The 24,763-nt window shown below is 48.4% G+C and overlaps 1 long non-coding RNA gene across 2 annotated transcripts; it reads right to left on the bottom strand.

Moving 5' to 3' along the window:
• Window positions 1–7,399: 7,399 nt before the first annotated feature.
• Window positions 7,400–12,153, bottom strand: LOC144151627 (uncharacterized). Of its 2 annotated transcripts, XR_013318924.1 has the most exons (5): window positions 11,880–12,153; window positions 10,500–10,641; window positions 10,152–10,311; window positions 9,942–10,064; window positions 7,402–9,453 (listed from the first exon to the last, which is right to left on the bottom strand). It is a non-coding gene; the product is annotated as an uncharacterized LOC144151627 (long non-coding RNA). The 2 variants fall into 2 exon arrangements; XR_013318923.1 differs by lacking the exon at window positions 11,880–12,153 and having other exon boundaries at window positions 7,400–9,453; window positions 10,500–11,862.
• Window positions 12,154–24,763: the final 12,610 nt, after the last annotated feature.

The following is a 24,763-nucleotide window of genomic DNA, read 5'->3' as shown; positions in this document are numbered from 1 at the left end:
TACGCTGTTATTTAGACATATCTGTGATGGTCACTGAATGCCAGAAAGTGGCATCCCGCGAAAACGGAAAAGCATGCCGAAAACAGAACTAACAAGCACTTCAGAGCCGAGAAGCCTAATCCATAGCCCTTTGTACTAGCCACTTGCTGCCAATACGTATTCCACAGTACCCACAATTCCCATGGCGGCGTGCGATCGCAGCGACACTTTCTAATCTAGGTGATATTGAGAGGCTCACCCCTGGTCTACCCCGAGGTGCTCAGGTGTTCCTCAACCGGGCGCAGTCGGTGTACGCTTATACAGACGACGTGGTTGCTCGATGGCGTAATTACCAGCACCAACCTACATCCCACGATGGCAACCTCCCTAACGGTGGTTCCACCGCTTCGTTTCCCAGACCAGACCGATGCTTCGCCTGCAAAACAGACGTGATCCCAACAATCCGCCATCTCGTTCGGGACTGCGGTGCACTAGATCGGCTTCGCGCAAAATATCGTCCCACCTGGGTCCTCTCCTATGAGGACTGGATCAGGCCACGTGATCGCCACCAAGCTACGTTGTAGCACTTCGTTTGTGAGGCAGCCATGGCCGGACATTATTAGCCCCCTCCTTCAACCCTGCGGTCTCGAGCCATCCCCAATAAACATAGTTGTGTGTCTGTCTGTTACTGTCAGACTTTATACTCATTTCCACTGCCGCCGCCATGCGCGGCGTCTATTCACAAAAATTTAGATTTTGGTGTTTAACGCGCCGAAGCTGCTCGTCAGCTGTGATGTGCGCCTTAGTGGAGGGTTCAGGAATAATTTTGGCCGCCTGGGCATCTTTAACGTCCGCTGCAATCTCGACACACGGGCGTTTTCGCTTTCCGCTTACACGCGAAAAGCAGCCACTGCGGCCGGGATCGAACTGCTCCTTGGACTCAGCAGCGGCACGACGGCATAGCCACCGCGGCGGGCCCGCGGCGTCTGCTTCCCATCTGCCATTGCGCAATGCCGCGCTCTCCTCGGCGGCCTCCTGTGCGGCTCACTAGAGCCTGCTATGTGATTGGTGTAGCCACGCTATAAAAAACGTCACTGTCTCTACTCACCAATCGCGTGTGTCCTTAGACTGTGACGTAGAGATAGAGCCACTGTCCTTACGATTCAATGTAGCCAAATACCAACATAGCTATACCCCAGCATATAGCAAATCCAACCTGACCACCAGTTCGCTTGACTTCCCTCTTGTCAAGGTGAAAAACTCTGTTTTACATGAGGTCCAAATTTTAATGTGCAGGATTCCTTTACTGGCAATTCGTTGTTTTGGGGGGTTCGGACAAAATGTTTTTCCTTGCTTTTTTTGTTGCAGTGGTTCTTTCCCGCGTGCGAAAAGCCACTATCGTCACATATGCGTTTTCCATGACCGCGAGCCTGAAGGTGAAGTGCATATAGGTGAAACCTTTCCAAACTGCTATCGCTGGTGGCGCGGTTGATCATATCAACGTCACTCAGTGGACAGATTTGAGGCATGCACAAATACCAGGGGTCGGCAACCTGCGGCTTACGGTGCAGTCACGACGTCAGAATTCCCTTCTCTACCCTTGTCACTTCCTATCAGAATGCCGGCATGGCAGTTTGGACCTGAAGTTGGGTTACACTGGAACAAAGAAACATCGCTTCCTGGTGGCATTGCCCCCATTTTCACACTTAGCCACATAATGTCGTCACTTCCTTTATTCGCACACGTCTACACCACTCCCCCACCCCGGGTTCGCCGTCTGATCCCCACCGTGTCGGCTTCACGCAACTCGGTCCTCCGCCTCAAAAGTTTGCGGACCCCTGCCTTAAGGCGTGCACTAAGGCATGCACTAGTACGCTGTTTATATGCTTTCACAACTCTCTGGTCATCGCGTGTACCTGAATTTCGTAACGCAGGCTGGGCCTCGTGGACACGACAGCACAGAATGCACCATAGCCTGCATGTACCTCGTCCTGTTGAAAGCGCAGTGCGACCTGGAGCAGCGCGAAAGCTACTGCGGACAGGCTAGGGGATTTCCCACGTGGTCACCATTCTGGGACTGCGTGGTCAGAAACGTGCACTTGCGGGAAAGTGTGTGTGTGTGTGGCGTGCAGCGGATCTTCATTGGAGCCAGGAAACTATAAATATCTTGGTACCGGCACTCTGCCGTCTCGCAGTGTAGCGGCCCACTGCGGCCGCGAAGGGCATTAAACGCTGTCGGCCACGCACTCTTCTCCGTGGCCGTACGGCCGTATGGTAGTTGGTTTCAAAGCCGTATGGTAGTTGGTTTCAAACCAGCAGGCCCAGGTTCGAGTCCGACATTGCGATGTTCATTCTTTTTTTCTTTAGCTTTCGGCATTTTTCGTTCATAATGATTTTGTTGATGCTTTTTTAAAGACGATAGTCTTTCTTCGGCTACGTAAACCCAGAAATTTTGGTCTGTCTGTATGGGTGTATGTCTGTCTGTCCGTCTTGAAAGGATGAATTTATTATAAAAAAATCCTGGTATCAATGATACGACGTAACAACCATATAAGGAGAATTTATTAAAAACTAGTTACAGCTAGGACCCGCTGTAGTTAGCTACTACACGGGTCGACAGGGCACAGGATTAACGCAATGTGCCACAGAGGAAAAGGAAGTGAACATCACACAAGTTCACACACACACACACACAAAAACTAGTCCACCGCGCCGAAGGTTCTTTACAATAATATCCGTGGCACGAGGATCAGACACCATAGTTCACGCGTGGGAGTGAACATCAAAACTACAACAGTTCACACACATCAATTCTATGTCCGTACAGAGATTGCTCTACCCGGCAGCCAAAACTGCGCCTTGGCCTCAAACATACAACTCCCTTCAGCAAGCAAGTTTCACCTTATTAATAAGGCACGATACACCATTGCACGGTGTTTTTGGCAACCTTGATAAAGCGAGTAGACCAACGCATGAGAAAAGATTCTTCAGCTGTGACTCGATTCAGCCACCCGGCCAAAGTAAAATTGATATTGCGCAATAGTCTTATATACTCACAGCCAAAGGTAAACGTCTAAGCCCGGTTTATATGTTCATACTTCTCAACTTTGTTGAACAAGAACAAGTCATTACGCAAATATAAGACAGGAAATCAGTACACAAGGGATATTTACAGTGTTCCTTTATTAAAAAAATTATGGATGCTTGGTTTTTCGATAGCAAATGATATTCTACATCTACTGCGGAAAACCGCCGCCTGCTGTTGCCCGCGCCACCTCCAGGCGGCATATGAAAAATCACGAGACACCAGCAACGAAAGAAGAAGAAGAAGAAGAAGATTATGATGATGATGATGATGTCCTGAAAGATTTTGGCTCGCACGCACAATAGTGGATTGGCCAGGGCTAAATCGGTTGGTTGTTCCGCTAGCTATAGGTTCGACGTTCTGCTTGGAACGCACGTGGAGCACGGCCACGTGGTTCTATAAACCTTGAAGTCGGACGCCTCGATTCACGCGCGTCACCGCCATACTGCAGCGCTGGTATCGAGGAACCCGGCCTATAGCAGTGGAACGCGGTAAATTCAAATCGTCTTGAGCAAACTTTTGGTGTGTTTACCTTGGGATGAGCGCGACGGCACAGGAACAGCATTAGAGGGGAACGGGAAAGCAAAAGGGGGCATTTCCTTGGCAAATGTCTACAAAGACGACCGTCTTCTGACGACATTTGCAACGAAAGGAGCAGATACCTGCTATGGACGTGCCCTTCGCTGAGTGCAGCGAGATCCCGACACCTTCGCGGCACAGGCCTACATCCGGGGAGACCCCCCGATCTTCAGCGATGGCTGTGGGGGCCCCACCACCGCTGTCTTCTGGACTTCCTCCGGGAAACGGGTGCAAACTTGTACCTGTAGGAACTTATGCCAAAAGGCATACTGTCGCAATTAAAAAAAAAAGATACGTGGCCAATTTTTTACTCTGGTTTTTACTATATCAAGATATCGACGCACAGGACTTCTAGAATGCGTTGAATTACGTTTAATATAGGTTGTGTTCTCTGTCGTTGGGCTGGGTTAGATTAGATTTGTTGCAGTTGGACTGGATTTCGGTAGGTTATGGCGCGTCGGGTTAGGTTACGTTAGGTTCGGTGAGGTTATGTTACGTTAGGTTACGTTGGGACGTAATATTATTCAGCAGATTTTAGGCCAGCCAGCTTTTATAGAAATTGCCGTGAGAATATTCCGGAGATATTCTCACGGCTGCCGTGAGATTAGACGCAGCCTATTTTTTTACGGTGAAGCTGTTCTTTGTCGAGGCTTTCATGGGACGAAATGTGGTAACGCGGTCGCAGCGATGTGGGGAGGGCATTGCCTAGCGAGGAAGAGACCAAGCGCCAAGCACACATGCAGCAAGTGAAAATAGTGCTTGAACGAGACGCATATATAAATAAGGCTTTTTTAAACTACGAATTATGGTGGAAATGTTTGAACTTTGAGCAAAAATAAATCATTGAGCATATTGTATACGGGACATCAATCCACAAGTGGAATTTGCATTGTTCTTTTAATTTAAGTTTTCGCGATAGCCAATACAATTATACGCCATGAAAGAAAAAACCACTAGCGGCGCCCCCTCGTTGCAGTGTTCCGAGTTCATAAGTAACATAAGGTTCCAAGAGATGGTGCGAGCAGTGGAACACGGCAAAAATGAATTGGCGCGCAAACTTGCGATTAGAGAACACCAGGCAGTTTCGCTGTTAACATCAGCGTTGGCGACGTAAAGTCACTGAAGCCGGTTAAGTTTTTTTACTTATTGCATGCCGCTTGCTGCAGGGCTTGACTCGAACAGTGGTGCCACTGTCTCACGGTTGTGATATGGTGTTGTTTCAGATATTATTTTGGTAGGCGAAGCTTTGCATTTAAATGAATTAAGAAGACGCTTTCCGAAATTTTTTTTTATTTGCGACAGTATGCCCGTTGGCATAAATACTATGCTACAAGTATAGGTTAACTCCCGTTTCGCGAACAAACGCAAGAAGGGAGCGGTGGTGGGGTCCCCATATCCACCGATGGAGGTCAGGTGGTCTGCCAGGGTGGAGGCCTGTGCCTCGAAGGTGTCGTGTTCTGGCCGCTTGCAATGAAGGGCACGTCCACAGCAAATGTTCTGTGTCGGCATCTTGGGCAGGAGCCGTGCAAAAGGGGCAGCTCTGGTCGAACGGGGCATGGTAGCGTGGTGGCCACTCCCGGGTAACAGCGGGAGAGAGGGCTACACCAACACGAAGTCTTCGCAGCAAGACCTCCTCCCAGCGAGCGAGTCGGCTAGGGAGGTCCGTTCCACACGGTGGAATTAGAGCTGCATTGGTCTTTGTCATCATTGGCCTTCAGTTCTCGATTTCTTCTGATTATGGCTTTTTGGCCATAAGCCCCGTGTCTCATTTTTTGACGAATAAACATATTTATTCTTTATCTCACTGATTTTCCTGTGTACCTTTACCAAACACGTCTGTATACACTCTGTATACAATCAGAAGAAATCGAGAACTGAAGGCCAATGATGACAAAGACCAATGCAGCTCTAATTCCACCGTGTGGAACGGACCTCCCTAGCCGACTCGCTCGCTGGGAGGAGGTCTTGCTGCGAAGACTTCGTGTTGGTGTAGCCCTCTCTCCCGCTGTTACCCGGGAGTGGCCACCACGCTACCATGCCCCGTTCGACCAGAGCTGCCCCTTTTGCACGGCTCCTGCCCAAGATGCCGACACAGAACATTTGCTGTGGACGTGCCCTTCATTGCAAGCGGTCAGAACACGACACCTTCGAGGCACAGGCCTCCACCCTGGCAGACCACCTGACCTCCATCGGTGGATATGGGGACCCCACCACCGCTCCCTTCTTGCGTTTGTTCGCGAAACGGGAGTTAACCTATACTTGTAGCATAGTATTTATGCCAACGGGCATACTGTCGCAAATAAAAAAAAATTTCGGAAAGCGTCTTCTTAATTCATTTAAATGCAAAGCTTCGCCTACCAAAATAATATCTGAAACAACACCATATCACAACCGTGAGACAGTGGCACCACTGTTCGAGTCAAGCCCTGCAGCAAGCGGCATGCAATAAGTAAAAAAACTTAACCGGCTTCAGTGACTTTACGTCGCCATGTTTGGTAAAGGTACACAGGAAAATCAGTGAGATAAAGAATAAATATGTTTATTCGTCAAAAAATGAGACACGGGGCTTATGGCTAAAAAGCCATAATCAGAAGAAATCGAGAACTGAAGGCCAATGATGACAAAGACCAATGCAGCTCTAATTCCACCGTGTGGAACGGACCTCCCTAGCCGACTCGCTCGCTGGGAGGAGGTCTTGCTGCGAAGACTTCGTGTTGGTGTAGCCCTCTCTCCCGCTGTTACCCGGGAGTGGCCACCACGCTACCATGCCCCGTTCGACCAGAGCTGCCCCTTTTGCACGGCTCCTGCCCAAGATGCCGACACAGAACATTTGCTGTGGACGTGCCCTTCATTGCAAGCGGCCAGAACACGACACCTTCGAGGCACAGGCCTCCACCCTGGCAGACCACCTGACCTCCATCGGTGGATACGGGGACCCCACCACCGCTCCCTTCTTGCGTTTGTTCGCGAAACGGGAGTTAACCTATACTTGTAGCATAGTATTTATGCCAACGGGCATACTGTCGCAAATAAAAAAAAATTTCGGAAAGCGTCTTCTTAATTCATTTAAATGCAAAGCTTCGCCTACCAAAATAATATCTGAAACAACACCATATCACAACCGTGAGACAGTGGCACCACTGTTCGAGTCAAGCCCTGCAGCAAGCGGCATGCAATAAGTAAAAAAACTTAACCGGCTTCAGTGACTTTACGTCGCCAACGCTGATGTTAACAGCGAAACTGCCTGGTGTTCTCTAATCGCAAGTTTGCGCGCCAATTCATTTTTGCCGTGTTCCACTGCTCGCACCATCTCTTGGAACCTTATGTTACTTATGAACTCGGAACACTGCAACGAGGGGGCGCCGCTAGTGGTTTTTTCTTTCATGGCGTATAATTGTATTGGCTATAAGATCCACTTAGTAACTGGAACTTTTTTGCAAAAAAGTTCCACTTATATATTTGGAACCGTGTTCCACATATCCTGAAAATGTAAGTGGAACAGTGCACCACATATTTTTGCAGCTATATTATCTGGATCGGCGTTCCAAATAAAAATATACGGATCACTGTTCCAAATAAACTGGTAGTGTAAGTTACTGGAACACTGATCCACGTAAAACGATTATGGATTTATCCGGTGCGCCGTTCCAGGTACCTTCAGACCAGCTGTTTATATAAAACGGTGTTCCGATAGACGTTGAGAAGCTGTCTATGGGACTCCACTTTTCCAACATATCTGCTTTCCTGTTGGTATAAACTGAGGTCATTTGACAGGCTGGCGGATGCATTGGTATCAGAAGGAAACCGCAAGCACCATTCTAACGCAGCCTTGACATATGGCCCACAGTGATACCAACAATTGGAAAACAGAAACCGCCGCAGCAGTGTGGTCCCTGACAGTTCCCAACAGTTGCCTATCGGAGCACAGTTCTATATAAAAGTTGGTCTGAGATACCTGGAGCGGCACACAGAGACTTTGGCTTCATCCGCCGAATCCTGTTCTGGGTTTTGGCTGCATGTAAAAGAAACAAGACTCGCATTAAAATACACACCAAACCAACTATTAGCACTGATACAATGCTTTTAAGAACACTAAGGAAATTTTATTCGCTCGTATTATTGCGTACATTTGAGATACGGAGACATATCTGTTTCCACTTGGGCAGAAAATGACCAGCGTACAGGATCAAATACCAAAACGATATCAAGTGGCCAAAACGATCTAAGTGGCATTTTCCTATTTTTGCTAATATTTACCCTTCTTTTTTGCTAAAAACACGTGGGTAATAAAGATGGCTTTAAGCGCAACCGCGTCACAAACGCACTTGTACATCTACCCTCGCAGTAACTCAAAAAGCATTACACAACAGTGAGCATAAAATATGCTGTTTTATGACATGAAATCAGATACCGCAAATGCGGAAGTACCCAAAGCGCTTGCCATACCATGTTTACGCATCCCGGTTCCAAAAAATGCAGTTTGCTATTAAATTGTAGGGAAAAGCCAAAAATACAAGCCATACACGGTTGGATTATCACAAGACCTGCAAGAGTGTAGGAAAAGAACACCGGAGCCAATACTAACAATTTAACATTTGCACAGAAAAAATTACCGGAAGCATGTGGCACTATTGCACAACTAAAACATACACCATATATCAATATCAAGCTAACTGTAATATCAAGCTAACTGTAGCCAAAACCGACTATATACGCGCCCTGAAAAAGCCTTTCACTGAAGCCGCGTTCTTTCCCCGACAATTTGTAGCTATTTAAAATAACTTATCCAAAAAAAAGCTCATAGCACCCAGTGTGAATCTTACAAAATTTTACAAACCAGATAGCTCGGAGCATGTTACGCATTTTAAAATTTATCAAGCAGCCTAACTCTAAAGACGTTATTAGTTCCCTCAAGAACAATTCAGACATCCCAAATAACCAAGCCAGGTAGCGATGAAACATACAGGTGACCAATTTTACCAAGCGAACTTGGAAGCATTTTTCCAGCCGAAACATTTATCTGAGGTAAAATTCAGTTGCGTGCTATACAAACCCTACTATCATGACGACAGTATGCTTGTGACCAAAGCACTGCCTCTAACAAGCGAGAAATGCAACTTTGTCCAAAGTAAACAACTTTTTCAAGCCAAATATGTATATTTCGCATTCTTCTAGGGCTTAGGTGTCAGCTAAGATACAGTACAAAAATTGATTAATAAAACCCCAAACCGTCTGTGTAAATAATTACTCTCACGTTTGCATCCATCAACAGCAGCACTGCCATGGAAAAAAATTTCGAGCTGCACTTGAATAATAAAAACGTTACAGTGCAGTGCCATTACGTACATTAACAGAGTAACAGAGTAGCGGCCAAGGCAGCCTGCGCTTTGTGCCAATAATGAAAAATTGCAAAGGAAAGCACGACTTCACTTTTGCAGTTCACATGCCGCTTGCATCTACCAATCATTTGAACCACGACATATCTTTCCGAATAGGCTTAAACGTCTAACAATAATTTAAAACCCCAAGTAGAGTGACCACATCAAGTCTTTCAACAGAGCTTTAAACTTAAATGACACCAGGCCACTGTTAAATGGCCAAGAACTCTCTGCAAAAGTCCCAAGAACTCTCCAAAGTCGCATAAGTTTCAGGAGATTAAGATGAAATATACGGCGAGGAGGATGACCACATCTTGATGTGACAATGCAGGCGGAAAATCCATGACGTGTTTCTTGCAGACAATATTTACGCTGCCATTCTCTTCTCTCAAAATAACTGGACGTCGAGAATAACTGGACCACGTCATGTACCTTTAAGGAAGGAACAAGAAAATTTTGTTAGACGATGGCTTTAAATGAGTGAGTTGCTTAGGATACCCCTTTTATAGCACAGTAATTGATTGAAATATCAGCGATTTCTTGGTTTCTTTTCTGGGAATGCTGATAACAATGTACAAAAAATATTAGCACAGACTGTCAATGGCAGTTCTCTAATTTTGGAAAGCAACCGTATTGGGCGTGGCCGTGGCGCCGTATTATCACAGCAGCAACTCTCAATGTGAAAGCAAAATGTTTGCAAAACTTGAATGCAAAATAATAGTCTTTTTGTCCACATATTGCAGCATCCGAAACAGGCTGAATGTGAAGGTATTTCCCAATTTGGAGTTCACGATTTATTCTTAACAGTAAGATTTTGCTACGAAGAAAACTACCACAAATTCAGTCCCGCAAAAATAAAATGCCAGCTTCAATAAACACTACCATAAATTGAGTCCCACAAAAATAAAATGCCAACTTACCCAGCTAAAATTAAGATGCAGGCGTTCCTGGCAGGGCCTCCTCGGAGTGATTTACCAGGAAAGTTTTGCCAACGTGTTCCCAAAAGCTCTTACTGTCGTTTTCACCTACAGGTCAAGTTGTCACTGAAATGGTGTTCCGAAGCCATTACGTATAATGCAACTACCTAAAAAGGGACCATCAAAGTTCCAGAACTGGGAGTGCGTACTTACTTGTAGAATGCAATGATTTCATCCCGTACAACGGCTTTCACGTGTTTCCTTTTTGTGAACACACGACTTCAAGAACGGTGAACACACGCCTTCAAGAACCAGGAAAATGGCAGTATGCATTCCTTGTTCCATTGTTTTAAGTCCCGGTCCGCCCTATTTCCTAGAAATAAAAACAGTATAAAAATATCGAAGCATAAATTTACGCTTCCCTCTAAGAAGGGAGTACTACAAGATCTCGTGCAAGGCCTGATTAGTTGTGCTAAAATTTATTTTGCATCACGAGCCCTGGTAACGTTTTCAGGCGAAACAATTTTAAATATAAAAATATTTGAACATTTTTAGGCTCACCTGTCATTGCTCCATGCGGAGTGGTGAACGTCTGTATAATACGCAACACTCAAGAGGCACTCTTTCGTGGCTTTATGACTTCCACAATGCATTCACAATCTGTCACACTTGTCACGACGACGCCTCGGCGTGCCGAAGATGTCTTCAGCCACAGTGAATGCCACAGCCATGATTTCACAGGTATATGTAAGGAATGGAAATAATTCGTTTTAATTTCTGTTCTTCAGACAAAGGAAAACAATTGTCGCAAACTACCAGTGTAGAGACAAATTTCTCCACAGTCAGCCATAGTCTGCATCTGGACAGGTTACACAGATCGAATACAGAATGTAGCAATCTGCTTTCGCAGTATATTTTCTAAGTTCAAGGAAGCACAGAAATGGGTTAATGTTGGGTGCACATAGCGATGCAAGAACTTATCACCGGAGCGTTGTCGGAAATTATTTCGACTCTCGGGTTACCACCGACATTGACGGCATAAAAATGCAAGAGTGGCTTATTTCTAACGCGGTTCGTGAAGTAGCAACCACTAATTATGGATATTGGATATTTATCTTGAAGTCTCAATTTACCACTGACATTAACAGCATAGAAACGGCAGCACACTTTCTATATACCCGCTGCGTGTTTCCACATATTTCTTCCCCTGTACAAAAGAAACGTTTGTTACTGCGGTACTGCTAAGACAACCACTGTCCCTTCCATTTCTCTACACTTCAGGCAATGTAAAATAGATCATCTCAATTGGTCAAAGGAATTGGAAGAAACATGGAACTGCATAACACACTGCACAGATAAACGTAAGCTGACGCCTTGAAAGCACATCAACACAACTCGAAATAGCGTCTACCTTGCGCGCAACGGGCAAGGTCGAAGACTCCCGGTCCGGTAAGCACAGTAAATGGCATTCTACTCATCAGACTAACACAACGCCGCAATTACCACGCAAGTTTTAAAAATACCAATAAATCTAAGGACGGACGCTCCGACAAACTTGCTTGGAAGTTGTACACGTGTGCACGCGCGATTATCGCGAGCGACTAACCCGAGAAGATTCGCTACCGCAGACATACACAGCTACCGTCAATATACAACTAAGCAAAGCCACACAGTAAGGGAACATCCACTCATGAAACGCGCAAACCAGGAACTTCTGACGTACGCAGTCAGAAATGTCCAGCCTACTCTGACCCACGAACACGGGAGTTTTGGTAAATTACGGCTGCAAACGTTTCTCCAACACAAAATGTTACACGCCGCGACCACAAGCATGAACGACACACGAACAACGGGCATAGACGCGGTATGTTTATCGGACGCAGTTAACAAGGATGTCACTGAACAACAACCGTTACCAGCACATAAATAAGCAGCACTGACCTTTTTTGCGCCTCCTGGCAAAACTCCACTTCGTCGAGCAGGAAATACAGCCCAGGGATATGAAAAAATTCGCAGTTGCACGCCGCAATCAACCCAATAAACTGCTAACGGCGCTAACGGTTCTCGCCAGCGTGACCGAGAATTTCTTTAGTAAATATCAGGCGCATCGCGCGAGCAATTGAGAAACCCGCTTGGGAGTGCCACTGGTGGCGCTGCATGCGGAAGACCGTAAAATTAGCGGAGGGAATCCTGGAAGATGGGAGCGCTGCTGTCGTTTAAAGTGTTGACGCAGTCCCGATTTTCATCCGTCGTCATCGTACCCGTTGCCGCCCCACTGTACCGTGAATCAACGCAAAAACAGCTCTGCCGTGCTGCTGCTGACGCATGCGCATTGAATGCGCTACTGGAGTGGCGGTCTTTTCCATAGAGATAATATACTGTCTTTTCCTCATGGCTTCGGCGTACTTTCGTTCTCGCGGAGGCTTTGGCGATGCGCCCGCATAAGAACTCATACAAACTCGGCACACGTGATGGCTTTTATTGGATTCGGAAAACGGGTGTATGCGTCTAAGCGGACGTTTACGCCCGCTGAGGCCGAAACAAAGCTCAGATAATAGCCGCGTTTGCGCGTTAGTACTGGCTAAAGTTGTTTCTCGCGGAGGGCCGTGAGTGCGTGCGATATCCGAGCTTAACTTTGGATGACAATTTCTCCGTTACTGTTTACAATGAATGCAAAAGGGCGTGGCTTCATTTACTGCTTTTCTTGACAACAAGCCTTTCCGTAGTCAATAAAATATACTGCCACGCTCTTAGATACCCACGTTATATAAAGCTACTTACAGCTAATTAGTAAGTAATAATACATCGGCCCGTTTCCCAGCCCTTTTCCCTCCTGAACACCAATACTACAGGAAAACAGCAACTGGGGAAGCAGCTGGAGAAGGCGGGTCATTCAATGAACTTCAATTACTATGACAAGACACAACAACAGCAAGTTAACTCTGCGTATTTTTGCCGTTACTGCACAGCATAATTAGGAATTACAATGTCATTTCAGCACTAATACATACAAAATAATGCAGGTATCACGTGGTATATCTAGGTTTAGTTCCGTTCACCCAGTCAACCGCTCTTTGCAAAGAGGCTCTTGTTTTTGCTTGTGGAAATTAAAAGGGACTCACATGTTAGCATTCCTATCGGACTTACTACGTCATGACCAACGGACTTAAAAACCATCGTGCACCAATACGAATAGTTTTACAAATACATACCGATATTCACAACGGCCTAGTTTGATTATTTTAGATATATGTCGCTTCTCTACTGAAACAAAGAAATAAAACTCTCGCATGGTGAGACCGCTAGCACCTTCCAGTGAAGACTGGATAAACCAAAAAGCGTTTCTTGTTTTTTTTATCTCTGCAAATAAATGATATACAGCAGACTCCCGTTAAGACGAACCCGAACGGACCGTAAAAATGTATGCGTATTATCCGAAATTCGTCTTAAGCGGAGGTGTATTGCATTGTGGACGTTACAAGAGAAAAATGTTGTGGTTCTTAATCAGTGTTCGTTTTAACCAAGTTCGTCTTAACCAGGGTCTACTGTATTTCTAGAAGAAGCAAACCAGGTCGTTAGTGTCATTTCTGTGAATTTGTAAAACTTCTTGTATCGGTACATGGTGCTTTTGAATTAGTAAGTCTCATGAATTTGCGTCATGAATTAGTGAGTCCCATATGAATTGGATCAGGTGAGTCACCCTTAATAGCATGCACGAGACGAAAAATGCTAACGAACATCCAAGCATATATAACTGCATTCGTGACATGCTGCGTGCAGTGTAAAATGCGGCACAGTCGGTTAACACTATGTATATACCGCATCAGGGAATAAATAAAGTGGACTAAGTACCTATTTTACAGCCGATTGTAGCCATTCATACGTTCCTGTAAAGCACCTCAAATTGTGCACGTACTACAACACAGCGAGCTGATGGCTGAGCATTGAGCAAAAAACAATGTTTCTGCGACGCTTTCTGAACCAAATGCAGAACTTGCAATAGTCTCAACAACTATATATATTTCTTTATGAGGTATCCACAAAATCCCAATGAATTCTTCAGCACTACCATGGCTCTATCCCAAACGCAGAAGGAGAACCTGGGGACATCTGGTCCTTCTGAAATTCAAGTCATTAGTGATTTCAGACGTACTGCGCGTCTGCAATTAGCAAAAGACGATATTCACTAAAGCGGTCTGAGCGCCGCAGACAACCTGAAAGGGGTTCGTGAAATTTCTATTTTCGCTAAAATACCCTTTTCTCGCACCTTTCATGCTTTGTACGGTGTTGTTATAGCAGTGGACATATTTTTTTCTGTCAAATAACGTCACTAAAAATACGTCTTAGCCGTCTTATATAAGTAAACTGCTCTAAGACAGTTCCATAGATATCGACGAAGTTTATTAAATTTTATGTGGTGCGTGCGTGTGTGCGTGTGTGACTGCATGCATGTGTGTGTGTATGTGTGGGTGCGCGGGTGTGCGTTCGTGTCTGTATCTATGTCTGTGGGCGTGTGCGTGCAAGTGCTTGTGCGTGCGCTTGTGCGCCAAAGCGCGTCAAATATATATGTGGTTCATTGTTCCAGTTAATGCACGATTCAGTGCATACTCACTGCAGCGCACAAGTTATGTGGAACAAGACACGAGCAAAAAATATACAAAAGCACTGTCCAAAATTTTTACTGGGACATAAGTGGAATAGTAACTGGAACGGCCGACAGCGCATCCCCTCATTTATTCGGTTCCACATAATAAACACAAACCTAAAGAAAACAAATGGACAGTTCCAGATAAGATCCACTTATATCTCTCGTTCCAGTTATTCTTCGTTTGGATCCAGATAAAAATATGTGGATCGCCCTGTTTAACTGGAACTTACATGGAACCAGATTAAGAGTGGGGCCGTCCTCTATGACAGGTCGTGCTCAGTGGGTGATCCAACGCTGTCCTGGGTACCCCAGAGTATGCACACTTCGTAGTATACTATAGTAGTAGAACTTGTGGTGGCAAAAAAGTTATTGTTGTTGTAGTAGCAGTAGTACTCGTAGTAGCAGCAAATAATAATTCATTGAGCTGAGAACGGAAACGGGTAAAAGGGGGAGAGGTTGCGGGTAAACATTTTATTAGAGGTCGGGTATGCACATTCAAAATTTAAATTCTGACGTCGTCAACCGGAACCGGAATATTGACTTTCTGTGAGTTCGGCGTTGCTCGGCGCGTCGTTAGAATAAGCGTTAAGGCTCCCAATGTTAAGGATGTTATGTGTGCCTAACAACATACCACTCAGGTGGGTAGGCCAATGACGATGACAGCAGCTGTCAATGGGAAGCTCAGGGCCGATTCGAAAATTCCGATTTGACTGTGGAGTCACCATACTACCCAATCCACAAATCACGGATACCCACCGAAGGGGCTTTGCCGATGACAATGACCGCTGCCGTGAGGAGGAGGGAGGAGGACGGAAGACGTTTATTTATATTTTTTAGTGATCTGGGCGGCAGAAACGTACGGCCAATTAATCACTTCCCACTTCGCTGCGGCTTCAAACTGCGAACACAGATCTCCCACCCCACTCAGGGGATTGGCCACTCACAGCGGCCGTCAGAGGCTCATGGCCGATTCATCAGTTCCCGCTGGCAGCAACATAAGCGTACCCACCCACGCATATGGTTTCACAACCCAACGACAATTGGCTGTCGCTCCGAGGTCATAACAGGAAACTTAAGTGAGCGCAAGATTTCTTTTTTTTTTTAAAGAACCTTTGTTTGTACATTCGCATGAAGCAGGGGAGTATGAGCAGGGCAGAATTTACGAGGACTCGCTGTCATCTGACTGACTCTCTCTCTCTCTCTCTCTCTCTCTCTCTCTCTCTCTCTCTCTCTCTCTCTCTCTCTCTCTCTCTCTCTCTCTCTCTCTCTCTCTCTCTCTCTCTCTGCAATCCAGCTACTAACAGCGTTGAAATTCTCTTTCACGAAGCGCACAGAAGCGAAAGGTGCAGTGTATTGGCCTTCCCGAGGGGGGTCCGGGGAGGGCTGCGTATCAAAGGCAACAACAAAAAAAATGCTTTAGAGCCCTTGATTTTCTGAGGAAGCTGCCTAGGGGCAGAGTTCCTAAATGATGATGAACGACATAGCGAAACCTTTCTAGGCAGCGAACAGAGGTGGAACGGTGCGAGCGTCAGCGTGTAGCCGAGAGGGTTCTTTTCGTCGAGAACATACCAAACAGTTACTGCATTTAAATGGGAAAAGTAACACGTACCTGCAAGCAGTGGCGCACGCAAACTGGAGACAAGGTGATCGTAACCCCTTTCGAGGTTTTTGTGTTGGAGGAAAAAATTGCAGGTTGGGGGGGGGGGGGGGGGCGCAATTGATGAGCATCATTCAATAAAGATTACTAATAACTATTTCCCTATCGCAAGCGATGCACCCATGAAGCTTCCGATAGTTCGTCTGTTCTCAACACATCTGCCCTTTTACGACGCAATAGGAAGCTTAATGTAACAAAAAAACGCCCAATTCGTCCCGATGTTTTTTATTTGTAATTTATTTCTTGCTCTTATGTGGTTTTTGTCTTTGCCCTCCTTTTCGTGCTCTCTTTCTTTCTTTTAATAAAAACGAATTTCCTCCCCCCCCCCCCCCCCCACCCGAAACAAAATTCTGCGTACGCCACTGCCTACAGAGTTGTATTTGAACACTGGGTTGTTCTTCAAAAGTTAGAGCAGTGTGCATTGCTGCAGACTGCTGGAGCAGGTCCAAGTTATCAAGCTATCGATTTCTTATGGCGCAAGCACTAGGAGTGTTGACGACGAGAAACCCGTTCCGGTACTCTGTATCCTGCGTGCGTACTCGGAAGCCTATAGGAAAGTGTAAAGCACTCACAATGAGGACCTTGAACAATTGATTGATTGTAGGGTTTAACGCGCCGACGCAACGCAGGCGATGAGGCGCGCCGTAGTGGAGGGCTCCGGATTAATTTTGACCACCTGGGGATCTTTAACGTGCGCCGAAATCTCGAACACACGGGCGTTTTTTTCTTTTCGCCTCCATCGACCTTGAACAACGCTTTATTAGCAGCAATTCATGCTGCTTGCGTACAATACGCTGTGATCGGCGCAGCCAGACCCCCTAATTGAAAGACAGACAAACACAGAGAGAGAGAGAGAGAGAGAGAGAGAGAGAGAGAGAGAGAGAGAGAGAGAGAGAGAGAGAGAGAGAGAGAGAGAGACATATTTTATGGAGCATTTGAGGATACTCGTGGCCGCAGGCATGAGCCAAGCAGCGACGTCGGTAAGCACTTATAAAACACACTCCGCACTTACGCATACCTATGCCGCCCCCTCCATCTACTGCTCATCACTATTAACACTGCGAACGAGAGCTATAAACTAGAAATTACGGATGGTTTCAGACGCTCGAGACGCTAATTTCACGTAAGGGCCAGCTGGCAAAAAAAAAAAAAATTAAACGCACTAACTACCCTTAGCAGTGCGAGAAAGAAGAAATGCGTGCGCTGCTAGTGCGAGCGCTCGTGCACGCGCAGCAGAAAAAAAAAAAATAACGTAGTGACGTCCAGGCATTGCAACCGATCGCACAAGTTTAGGTGTCTAACATAAATGCCTGGCAGCAGCGGATTGGGCGAGGGGCTCGGGCTTGTACCTCGCAGAGCGCCAATGAGAGATCGTTATGCCCTTCTTGGCGTTCCAACACTCTTGGTGTGAGACGGGGCCGCCAGGAGGAAGGACGGCGTCATGCAGAGATCTTCGGAAAGAAGGAAGCAAGAAGACGCGGAGCCGAATAGGCAGCTGGACGCAAAGATCCAGTACCCGACAGCGCAGCCGACGACCAGCGGCCCCGTTCATAAAGTATAAAGGAGGCTATGCCCCGTTCCAGACCAAGCTCTCAAAGGCAAACGGGGGATACGCGAGAACAGCGGCCGATGCTCGCCCTCCGCAGCATGGCGCCGTTATCGGGAAGCGTGATCTCAACAAGGTCTCGACGCCCATTTCCGCTCGGCCACTGCGCGGGGTGCAAGCCTGCTGGAAGACGCCTACCGCCTTCTCTTCTGCCCCGTCGCATTGTTCCAGCCGCTTCTGAGCTCCGGGCCTACCCCGCACCAAATGTTGAGCTGCGGCTATCCAGGGGCCGCTGGCGCCGTATACGGCTGCAGGGCGACACGGTCCGCTCGAGCCTCAAAACGTGCTACCGCACACGGGACGTCGCTACGGCAGCGAGGTGCGCTGCTGGGGGCATCAGCAACCCAGCCCGGCTGCCAGCTGTCGGAGTACCACGTGTGTGCAGAGGAGCCGCGAGGAAAGTGCCCCACGTCGGCGCGTGGATTCATGAACACAAGCCCTCGGCCCGACGCCGCATTCGCAGTGGACTGCGAAATGTGCTTCACCATCCACGTGCTCGAGGTGACGAAGGTGAGCGTGGTGAGCTGCTACTGCCTTCCCGTTTATTGTGAGTACTTGGGACCCCAAAGCCGGGATAAGCGACAAAGAACTCAGTGGCGCGACGGCCGAGTACCTTAGAAAAGTGCGCGGTACGCTTCAAGACGTGCAGGCGGTTCTGCTCCGCTTCTGTCTCCGCGGTGTTGGTGGGCCGTAACCTAAACAACGACCTGCAGTTCTCGAAAGGCTCCAGTGCACGGTGGTGGACACAGCTGTTGCCTTTGCCAACCTCCTGCGCCTCCCATTCGAACGGGCCCCGCGCTCGTGCCTGTCTCCGTGGACACGACAGTGCGGAAGACACCAAGGCCTGCATGGATCTCGTGCGACCTGGAGCGGCAATAGAGCTGCAGCGGGAAGCAAGAGGATTCTCCACGTGGCCCACTCTGTGAGTCAACGACGGGGAGAAGGCGCGGTTGTGCGTCGATGAGAAAGTTTGTGTTGTGCATGCGGATCTTCCTCCGTGGAAAGGAGAAAAATGTTTGTTCCTCTGCACTGCAAGGGCAAATCTTGGAGCATGCGAACTGAGTTGGCAACGTGCTGCTGCTCCGTTTATGCGCGTCCTCTTTTCTGTATGGTTTTCGCATGTTGGACTTGGGTGCTGGATTAAAATGGAAACACGATTTGGAAAATGCCGTGTCCGTGTCATTGTCACTTTTTCAGAATTTTGTATGACACGTAGTGACTGAGTGCGGTGAAATAGCGAGAAAAAAAGGGAAGGCGGACAGGTGTGGGAGGTCACAATGGGGAGTGAAGTCATCGCAATCGTGTACAAAATTATTCGCACTACTAGTACGCACGATGCGTTAGGAGCTGGGCTCTTTGGCGGTGCAGTGAAGCAGCTGCGGGGCTTGTGCTACGTTGAAAAAAATTAGCGGTGGCTTAGCTGGGCTATGCCAGGATATACGTAGCGTGAGCTAAGGTTCAGCTGGTTATTCTTAGGTTTCCTGACTGTCTAGGATTAGCTGATCATCAGGCTTACTGCTGCTAAAACGATTTCCAGTCCAATCCAATCCAATCCAATACAGTCTAGTCCGGTACAGTCCAGCCCAGTCACTGCTCCTCGCGCATGCTTAGCATGGCTCACCAGGAGTCATGCGAAACGGCTATCAAGCGGCTACGGCGCAGCGTCACCCTTGGCTATTGCGCAACGGAGGCGCACAGCTGGGAACGCGCCTGCGCCAGTGCGTCTACCGCGGTTCTGACGTCACTTTTCTGGAGTGCGCAGACCGGCGAATGTGCAGGCCCATTTCTCTATACACGCGTACTCCAATTGAACCGATTTATAATCCAATCCAATGCAATCCAATTTAATCCTATTCCAATCCAAATCCAATCCAAATCCAATTCCAATTCTTATTCAATCCGATCCAATGATCCTCGCGCGTGCGCAGCACGGCTCTTTAAGGTCCACGCGGAACTCCTCAACCTCGGCCAGTGCAGCTTACGCTACAAAAGAATAGCTCGTAAACGCTACGGCACGGATTCACATTAGGAGTTACATGGGGAGTACCTAACGAATGGAAAGGAAGCCACGAAATTCGTCGATGTCATAGTTCTGGCTTTGTTGTGTACGTTAGCGTATGTGTTTCATAATCAGACAGTTTCGTGGGTTTTGAGACTGAGTTTACTCGTAATGGGCGGCAGAAGGAACACATCATGCATTCTCCCAGACCGCCGCACCAATGACACAAAGTCTCTCTGGTTTGCCTTCGGTTTTGCTTAAACAGTGGCGTTACATAATTATAGCTGTCACCCATTCCATGGCCGACAGCCATACTTAATGTTTTTTTACAAGTAGGTAGGAGGCGCCGAACATCGCATACTTCGCGTCGAGCGCATAACCTGGACGCCCAGAAATTAGTGGTATTCTGGGAAAAGACCGCTAAGTCGTCACTTGGGCTGCTGTCATAAGGGAATCATATTATCTTACTTGCTCAATAAAGTTACCAGCTCGTCCTGATCTCCAGGGGCCAGGCAGCCGCGGAAGCATATGGGTCCCGTGAAGAGGGAACCACCCCATCCGGCACGTAGTCGCCACAATTTTGTGCGGCTAAATAAAGTGGTTCTCTCTCTCTCTCTCTCTCTCTCTCTCTCTCTCTCTCTCTCTCTCTCTCTCTCTCTCTCTCTCTCTCTCTCTCTCTCTCTCTCTCTCTCTAAGCCTAACAAAGTGTAAAACACAAGCCACACGCTCATTACGTACTCGACAGCGTTATATATGCGGCGATGGGCTATATATCGTGGTTGGCAACGTACAGCATTTATACAGCATTCGACTCGGTTATGTGTAACCCGTATCCTCCCGCCAATCCACCGAGCATCAACCTTCGCGCAAGAGTGTTATAAACCAGAAAATACGGGACGCCTCGGACCCATACAGAAACAAACAAGATTCCGTTCTGCTGTGGTTACAGGACCGGCTTTGCGTGTGCGAACCAAGAGCCACATACTGCTTCGCGTGGAATATTACTGCAGCCCCACAAAAACGGCGTTTGTAGACGTTGCCCAGCATGCGAATCCCGGACTTTTCACGACGGTAGCGGTGGACTTCGCCGGGACCGTTCTATCCGCGGTGACCATCAAAGCACCGACTGCAGTCATAGCCGAGCAGGTGACGAGAGCTCGAGCAATGAAAGACTTGTCCCGACCCAACGGACTCTCGCTCCGCGGCCAGGGCCTTCCTGACAGTTGGGGAGGATTGCGGTGGACGCAGCCAACATTCTCACCGCACGGAGCGAAGAAGTCTTCCACAATATTACATGGTTCTCCACGCACGACACACAGTACACCCAGAAATCCCCAACGTCAACGAGTTAGCTGGTGACTGTGCGCGAGGTTTCACGAGCCGTGCAAGTCCTAACGCTATCCCGAGTGACAGGCTAGACGAGACGATTTACTCACTTTTCATGAAATAATTTCCCACTATCAGCTATCCCGCAGGACACTCCCATTACCTCACCGCAAGCTCACACGACCACAATCCATAGCTTTCCGAACGCTATAGACGAATACGTTTCCCACTAGAAGCAGGTTCAGCCTTATCCTGCCTTCCATCGAACCTCATTGCCTTAACTGCTCCGAGGCTTACTGCAAACACATGCTCTGGCAATGTCCTGCGTTACGTACGGCCGCGGACTACAGCACCGAGAACGAATGGACGAGCGCTCTCTCGCGCAACGATCCGCACAAGCAACTGATGGCTGTCCAGAGGGCCTGCGAGAGGGGGCAAGACCAAGGTCTCTCACCTCCTGCGCGGGTGTGGCCAGCGACTACCTGATGAAGACCCTTTAAGGCCATCCAGGAAAGTCCCTCAGGACCTTTGATAAAGTTCTTTGTCTGTCTGTCTGTTCACAGGCGGATCACTTAGCTTCGCGCGAAAACCGCGCTCACCGTAATGTGAATGGTGAAAAAGAAGAAATGCGTGCGCTGTTACGGTGCGAGCGCTGGTGCACGCGCAGCAGAAAAAAATAATGTAGCGGCGTCCAGGCATTCCAATCGAGCACTCGGGTACGTGTTTTCTAGCCCGCAGAACAGTCGCATGGCAGCAGAGGATTGGCTGAAGAGCACGTGCTCCTAACTCGCAAAGCTCCAATGAGAGGCCATTCGGACCTTCCCGGCGTTCCAACCATCGCGGCCATGGCAAGAGGAAGGACGGCGACATGCAGACCTCTTCCGAAACAGGCAAGCGCAAAGGCGCTGCGCAGTAGGACGCCGATGGAAGGGAGCTGGACGCAGAGGGCCAGTACCGGAACCCGTCGCAGATAACCGTAGCGACCCCGTTCCAGACACGCGTGTCAGCGGCAGGTGGAGATACGTGCCAGCCGCGCCTTAGGCCTGCCCTCCGCAGCATGGCGCCGCCGTCCCGGATCATCATAGCCAGAAGCCATCGCCGCCCAAATCCCTCTCGGCACCGCGCGAGGTGCGCACCTACTGGAAGACGCCTACCGCCTTCTCTTGTGCGCCGTCGCCCTGCACCAATAGCGTCCGCGCTACGGGCCAACCCCGCGCAAAATTCATTTTTGTGGCTACCCGGGTCCCATCACTGATAGGCCCGGCCACACCAGCCGGTGCAGGGCGACGCGGTCCCCTCGAGCCTGAAGAAGTGCTGCCGCTGCCGCTCTTCGAGCATCACGCCCAGTGACGGATAGTGTACGCCACCGACGCCCGCTTCTTCCACACGGTACAGCGCTACGGCAGCGAGTTCGACCGACCTCGGCCAACAACCCCGGCTGCCAGGGGTCCGAGTTCCACGTGGAGGCAGAGGCGCCGCCCGCTCTCGTGACTTCGCGGGCACACGTCCACTGCTTCCCGGCGTCATCAGCGGCGTGCGACATGTGCTTCACCATCCGCGGCTTCGAGGTGACTGAGGTGAGCGTTATAGCCTGGAACGGTACCACCACCTACTCCGCGTGCCTGAGGCCCCAACGGCCTCGACTGCAACATGACCTACGGTGGTGTGACGACCGAGCACCTCTGAACGTGCGGATTGCGCTGCAGGACGCCCAGGCCGTTCTGACCCGTCTATCTCCGTGCTGCTGGTGGGCCCTGGGAAAAACGTCGACGGGCGACGCGTCCCAAGGGCCCAGTACACTGCGCAGGACGCGGGCCGTTGTCTTCAACCCTGGCGCTCGCTGGTTTCCCAAAACGACGCAGACATGCATCACATGGTGCAGGCTGGACCCCGTGGATACGATTGCACGGAAGACGCCAAGGACTGCATGGATCTCGCTCGGGCTGTGGAAAGCGTTCTGTGACTTGAAGCTGTGTGATGCGGCAAGCGGTAGTCTAGGGAATTCCCCTCGTGGCCGCCGTGGAGTTTACGACGTGACGAAGATGCGCTCACGCGTGGGAGAGGGAGTTGGAATGTGGGGTCCTGTACCGTTAGCACTGCCTGCACCGCTACTACTGTTATGTAGGTCACTATAGTTCTTGCTCTGTCGCTGAGTTTCGCGTTTGTTTAATTTGGTGTATTTGGTACGTAGTGTTTCATTAAATTTGCAAGACGTTTTGTGAAATGCGTTGGTTCTTGTCATTTTCACCTGCTTCTTTAAGGAGAGGTAACGGAGTGTAACTCGTGGGACGAATTGGAAAGCATGATTACCTCACTGGAGAAGCAGAGGAATATAGTTAACCGGAAAATTAATATGCAGAAAACTAAACTAATGCTCAGTAGCACAGCGGTTCGAGATAGGTGGCGAAGCAGTTGAAGTGGTTAGCGAAAATATCTGCTTAGGCCAAGTAGTGACCCTGGATCCCAACCATGATGCAGATATAATGAGAAGGATAAGAAAAGGGTGGATTGCATTCGGCAGACATTCTCAGATAATGAACGGCAGCCTATCATCGTCCCTGAAGAAGAAAGTGTATGACAGCTGCATCTTACCGGTACTCGCCTATACGGGGCAGAAACTTGGAGGCTCACTAAAAGGGTTCAACTTAAATTGAGAACGACCCAGCGGGCAATGGAGGGGAAGGTGATAGGGGGAACATTAAGGGACAAGAAGAGAGCGGAGTGGGTCAGGGAACAAACGCGTGTTAAGGACATTTTAGTAGAAATTAGGAAGAACAAATGGGTGTTGGCGGGACATGTAATGCGAAGTCAAGATAACAGTTAATCATTAAGGGTAACAGAGTGGATTTGTACAGAAGGCAAGCGTGGCAGGGGGCGGCAGAGAGTTAGATGGGCAGATCAGATCAACAAGTTTGGGGGGATAAATCGGTCGCAGCCGTTAGCACAGGACCCGGATAATTGCAAATCTATGGGAGAGGCGTTTGCTCTGCAGTGGGTGCATAGAAGCTGATGGTGATGATGATAGTGATGACGATTATGATGATGATGAACGGAGTGTTGTGGGGAAAGGCGTTCAGTACAAGGTCATTAACCAATACCAAAAAGAGCTATCAAGCGTCAACTGGATAAATCTGTTTCACAACCTCGGGAAAACACCAGGTTATGATGGAAACTTTACTTAAGAATTGGGGACAAAAACGCAGTAATACGCCAATTATTAGAAACCTCATGCTGAGCAGCACGAATCCCGTGGACACCGGAGAGTTTCTGCTCAAAAGCTTCTTTCCACACGTATCGCTAACTCTCCCGCCCCTCTACCCGAAATTCCGATCGTGGAACCATGCTCCTACCTTGAAAGCCCCTTCACAATCGCCGAATTTCTACAGCTATTCGTCAAGGCAGACCGAAGTCTGCCCCCGGACACGACGGCATACAATTGACCCACCTTCGCAACCTTCCAGAACCAGCACGATATAAACTCTTTGAACAAATCAACCATTCCTGGGAAACCGGGCAGGTACCTCCACATCTTCCATCACATACCAAAACCTAACAAAAAACAGACCTCTCCTAATGATTTTCCCATTTC

The sequence above is a fragment of the Haemaphysalis longicornis genome, unplaced genomic scaffold (genome assembly GCF_048455015.1).
Source record: "Haemaphysalis longicornis isolate Haplotype H1 unplaced genomic scaffold, Haemaphysalis longicornis Haplotype H1 scaffold_9, whole genome shotgun sequence".
In the NCBI taxonomy this organism is placed as follows: Eukaryota; Metazoa; Arthropoda; class Arachnida; order Ixodida; family Ixodidae; genus Haemaphysalis; species Haemaphysalis longicornis.
The sequence above is the reverse complement of the archived record's forward strand: the minus strand, read 5'-3'. Positions and strand labels throughout refer to the sequence as shown.